The sequence below is a fragment of the Stegostoma tigrinum genome, chromosome 5 (genome assembly GCF_030684315.1).
Source record: "Stegostoma tigrinum isolate sSteTig4 chromosome 5, sSteTig4.hap1, whole genome shotgun sequence".
NCBI classification, from domain to species: Eukaryota; Metazoa; Chordata; class Chondrichthyes; order Orectolobiformes; family Stegostomatidae; genus Stegostoma; species Stegostoma tigrinum.
The window spans coordinates 40532437-40538436 of record NC_081358.1 but is presented as its reverse complement, the minus strand read 5'-3'; the positions used below and the strand labels follow the sequence as shown (position 1 = coordinate 40538436).

Sequence of the window (6000 nt, the reverse complement as noted above, 5' to 3'; positions counted from 1 at the left end):
TCCAATGGCACCACCACAATGGGTTGAGTGGCACACTTTTCAGCTGGAGAATTCTACATTGTTTCTATTTGCTTATTTTAAAAAATGCAATAAGAATTGATAAACACAGGAAATATTGCGAGTAATAAGAAGCTGACAAAATCAAGTACAGTCTTTTAATTCTTTTAAAAGTGAAAAAGGGAACAATAATGGAATTTTTATCCCCAGTACGCAATACGCTTTGAAATAGCAACTGGTCTCCACCTTCCAGACATCAAAAGAATCTCTAGATGACACAATGAGTGAGCTTATTACATTCAAATAAAATTGAAGGAGATTGAGCTTGAATGTACTGATACTTGGTATTAAAGATGTATCTACCATCCATTACAGGGACCAGTGCAAAATCCACACATCATTAAAATAAAAGTGACAGGAGTCATTTGAGCATGTTTGCGGCATCAGAGACAGCCTACAACCACACCATTTAGGAGTTTGACTTGACATTTCAAAGAACTGCATGGGATATTCTGACATTTACCCACTCACTGGCTTCAAGGCACAAAGAACAATTCACAGTGACTTAGATATCATTACGGAGTTTATTTAACCTGTTGTAGCAAAAAAGATCCATAATGGTAGTAACATCTTTATGAAACATAAAAAGAGCCATTTTTTTATTTTTATCAGAGTTGTGCTTGGAAAATCTAAATATATATTTTTATCATACAAATGATTTTTTTCTTTTTTTTCGTAAATAAGTGCACCAGTTGTTAAAACGCATCCACCTTCTACACGCATCACCACCTTCAGAGAAGTGCAGTCCAAGTTGGCTTGAAAATTAATGAAAAGAGGAGTTGCCCTCACAACTCCAGAGAAAAGTTTAAAGTGGATCAAGGGTGAAACCTTACAAAGCAGTCATTAAGCCAAAGAAGCAAGGATGCGCCGATCAATTGCAACCATTGATATGACAAATGGATGGAAATGCAGAAAAGAAGATTTTCCATACAAAGTTTTACTCCCTATTTTCGCCATCATTTATCCAAACATTTTTTAAAAGATTTGGTGGTCAAAAGGGCATTTCTGGCACAAAAAGACTTTGAATAACAGAAAACAGTAAAGTGTATGACTATCAATGAGAGACCATAGAGACTAGAAACAAAATAATAAAGGATCCCAGCAAACACAGAAGAATCTACAATCAATGTTTTAAGTTATCATGGCTCAATATATTACACATATGTATATATATTTATATATGTACAGTCTTCCCAAAAAGGTGGCAGTGCAACACTAAATTTTTTGACTTTAAAAAAAAATCAAGTAAGGAAACACATATTGTACTTCAATCTATGTACAGCAGATACTGTTATGTTCTGCTATTGTCAGTATCTGGAATGCAAATATACAACATGCCTTCGTAGAAAAAAATGGGACTCACCGCCACACATTGAGCCTTAAAGTGAAAACAGATCAACTGAAACTTAAGAAAACATATCCATCAAGCGGTGTAGTCCCCGAGTGAGTTACTGATACCCACCTCTCAAAAAAATAATATGGAGTAGCTAATTGTGTTTCTCACTGAGAGGACACTTCTGCAAATCTGTTAGAAATTGCAGATAATGCATGGCATAGTTAATCATACTGCATTGCAGAATGATGCAAGTTGACCTCGGAAATAAATTTCACATTATTATTTTTTGTTTAGTAGTCTGTTTGCAAGGTGTGTCAGGGCTACTACAAGAACCTATTAAACGTGGCTTTAACATGTTAAATTCCTCCAGTCCTGATTCTGACATTGCACTAATATAAACTTTTTCATGTGAACCAGTTGGTTTTAATATCAAAGTGATATTGGTCATGTCAAAGAGCAGACACATGACTGGTTCCAATCTGCTGGCCAGGACTGTTATCACATGCATGACATTGGGATTGCCAGATGCCTGGATATCAGGGGCAGAGAAACAAATTTTCTCTTTGAGTCATCTGATTAAACAGACAAATAATGAAATGAGTTTACACTTGTGTAAAAACCATTGACTCGAAAGAAAAATGAGTCAGGGTAACAATTTTGATTCAATTACAATGATGTACAGAGAATGTTTTAATTGACATCTTCCTCTTCCCTTATGACTCCTGCCAGTTGGTACTATTATTGCTGCCTGCATATCCCAGCTAAAGCCTTGATGGATAGACGCATGCAGGCACACAAAAGAACCTATTTGGACTAGTGTGTCAGCTCATCTTTATCAAGTGTTGTACAGGTATATTTTGCTGCCATGCTTCATTACCCCAGAATGGTACGCCTGAAATGTTTGACGGTTCTGCCGTCTTCCCTTTCTACTAAAAGCCTGTGTACATTGCTAGGGAGCCTTCCTATGTGAGTTATGAAGAAATGTTGACCAATTGCTATTACATTCGGCAAGAGGATGAATCGACACCTTGGGGGGAAACTATAAATGTTATTTCCCCAGTTTAGCTCCGGGCAGGTGAACAGTGTTAATGAGGTACCCCTTCCCTTAATATTGACAGAAAACTGTCACTGTTCCAACACAGCCACATATTGGCTGGAACATATGCAGAATTGTTGCCCTGGGGTCTGAACAGACATGTTTCACTTTTTTTTAAATTGGCATTCAATTTGATGTGATGACCCCAAGTTACCCTGGACCATTCTACCAAGTGTCCTTCTGGCCCAAATTACTTTTGGATCCCCAATAACAACATAATTCAGGTTGGCTTTAATAATTCCACATTCAGTGTATTTACCAACAATTTCTTAAATCCTCAGAATCTAGGAACATCGAGGCACTCATTTTAATATCCATGTTGTCTCATCAGCACACTTTAACACAACTTTCTATATAGAAAATCACACAAAGGAAAGCGTGGTTAGGACTGGGTAACAGATGTACTATTGCTACATCTAGATACAGACTATGAGTTGGTCCCAGTGTTGGAAGGGGATGTGCCATACCAGCACTCAACTGGCATCACAGGGCTACCAGCTAAGAAATCTCTTTAGCCACATATCTGCAGTCATGTCAACTCAGCAGTCCTGTTTATTATCCCGACACCACCTCCCTACTTCAAAAATGTATTATTCATAAATTTAGTACCATAAATCATCAATTGGATTTATCTTCATGTCCTAGCACAGCACAAGATCGATGGTTTGACAGAGCAGTGTTGAACATGAAATGGATTGAAGCAGGACACATCAGCATACTTTAGGACTAGTCTGTTTTAAATGTGCACTGCATTATGATGCACTGGATCTCATAACCCACCATTGTCCCCACTCCAACCCACTGCTTCTGCTGTCTACTGTGCTTAAACATGGACAGTAAAATGTTGTGCTCCCCTAAAGTGTTAATTAAAACCATACTTATGTAGGCTTGCACCATATTCTGGTAATGAAGATTTGCAGAGTGTCCTTTTGGATAGCAAACCCAATGGGAATTGCTGACTGGAGGGAGACAAAGCAGCCAGTTTTGTCCATCTGCTCAGATATCTTACAATATAAAATATCCCATCACCAAGAGTCCCCTCGCTGAAATGTAAGGAGTCTGTTAATCGACTATTTACAGCTCTGGAGCATTCATTTTGTAGTCAACCCTGCAAAGTGGTGTAACACTGGCTTCAGTCGAGCTGCTTGACCAGTACGTGTATTGTGCAATGGAAACTGACAGTCTGAAGGTCCCTCGTACAGAATAGACCTTGGTGGGATTTTTTTTCGCCTTTGTCTGCTGGAGTGTCAGGATCAAACTAAGCCCCTGAGATCATAACCGCAAGCAAAGAGTCCAGAGTTGATGTGAGCTATGAGCAACATGTTCTTTCTCCCTCATGCCCATCTCTTGCACTCTGATCCAATTAGCAGCTACCTTGGTAGCTCATGAAATATTTGCATGTCCATGCAGCTGAGCAGCCTGTTCACCAGCAATGAATTTCTCAGTTAGGTGCTTCTCAGTGAAAAAAATCTTCAAGATGAAAGCATGGGGAAAAAAATGAAGGTCTTCCTATTTTTCCAACCACCCCTCCTCCCCTCCACCCACCCCTGCTCCTTTGATGGCAAAAAATCCATCAAATTAACACATCAGTGTACTTGGATGTAATCTCCAGGGTTCAGTGCAGTGCCTTCTATCTGCTCACACAGGAGGCCCGAATGATTTATCAATGCAAACCTAATAGTATCAATATGAATCTAACTAAAAATCAATATTTCATTACCAAATTGTTAGTGAGAATGAAGAAGAATTGCTGGAGTCGAAGCATTCTCTAGGGTAGGTGCATATGGAGTTCAATGTGACAAAAAGAGTGATGCACGACTGGGGGCCGAGCAGAGGACATCCGGAGGACAGGCCATAATGTGGGCAAAATCTCAGAACAGCTCTTTTCACTTCTTCTCCCCCCTGTATGAAGACAAAATCAAACGAAGAAAACATTATAATCAGAAACCTATCACACAAAAGAACTGCATCAAAGAAAAAGAATAAACTTTCAAAGTTTGTTTTTTTTTTCAACTACTAGACAGTTCCCAGGTGATGCTATTAAAGTGAGTAACTTACACTTCCAGCAATCGCTCAGTTTGTGTCTGAATTAAGCACTGATTATTTTACATCATGGAACATGCATTTCCTGAAGACAATTAAATTACTGCACTGTCATATGTTTATCTAACTAAAGACTGAAGTGCACTTCCTCTATTCTTTTTATGTTGCAGAGCACTGTGTATTTAGAGGTCTAGCCTGCAAGGGCATTAATGGTACGGTACAGCTTTAGAAGACAGGTATATGGATTTAAGTCATGATTTTAATGAGTGATACATGCCACAGGTTTGAGGGGTTAAATGGCCTGCAAATGTTCCCATATTGCTCCATATTTCATGAGCAATGTGATATAATTTGTCAGTTCTCATTTCACAAGAACATTAACTAGTTTGTGCAAAAGTACCATTTTTAAAGGTTATTCTCTTCCCCTATTCTGCGTGTAAGCACCCCCTCTCTGAACAAGTAACAAATTGTTCTTTAGTCTCTGCCCATTGTTATTTTTCTAATTACCTACACACTCACAGATGAGAGCAGCCAATAGTGAATTCCTATACAAACTTGTCCTAAACCGTGTCAATTCTATTCACAGGCATCAGCCACATCGCCATGGACATGCTTGTCTTTAGAACATAAGATCATAAGAACCAAGAGCAGGAGTAGGGCCATCTGTCCCTTAGAGTCTGCTGTGCCATTCAATAAGATAATGGCTGACCTTTTCATGGACTCAGCTCCACTTACCCACCCTCTCACCATAACCCTCAATTCCTTTACTGATCAAAAAAAATGATCTATCTTAGCTTTAAAAATATTTAATGAAGAAGACTCAGCTACATCACAGGACAAGGAATTCCTCAGATTCACAACTCTTTGGGTGAAGAAGTTCTTCCTCAATTTAGTCTAAAATCTGCTCCCCTTAATTTTGAGGCTATGCCCTCATGTTCTAGTTTCACTTGCTAGTGGAAATATCCTTCCTATTTCTAGCTTTGAGGCAGAAGGTCATGGGTTCAAGTCTCAGCTACAGACTCGGCTACAAAAACCAGGCTGAGACTTATGTGTGATAATGAGAGAGAGTGCTGCACTTTTGAATGTGTCTTCTTCGAAGGATTGAGGCCCAATTTACCATGTGGGTCAAGTTAAGGGATCAGCTGGCATCATTCTGAAGAGTTGGGAGTTCTTCTCTATGTCCTGATCTATAGCAGTTTTGTATATGAGCTTGCTGCATGTAAACTGGTTGCCATGGTTTCATAAGAAACAGGAGCAGGAAGGGGCCATTCAGCTCCTTGCGCCTACTCTATCATTAGAACATAGAACATTACAGCACAGTACAGGCCCTTCAGCCCTCGATGTTGTGCCGACCTGTCATACCGATCTCAAGCCCATCTAACCTACACTATTCCATGTACGTCCATATGCTTATCCAATGACGACTTAAATGTATCTAAAGTTGGCGAATCTACTACCATTGCAGGCA

General features: G+C 39.2%; 1 protein-coding gene across 1 annotated transcript in view; it reads right to left on the bottom strand.

Annotated features, from left to right (window-relative positions):
- Positions 1 to 212: 212 nt before the first annotated feature.
- tshz1 (teashirt zinc finger homeobox 1) overlaps positions 213 to 6000 on the bottom strand; it is a 231851-nt gene continuing 226063 nt past the window's right edge. The window contains exon 3 of the mRNA XM_048529126.2: positions 213 to 4391. The gene's annotated coding sequence lies outside the window, so the exon portion shown is untranslated. The remainder of the gene's footprint in view (positions 4392 to 6000) is intronic.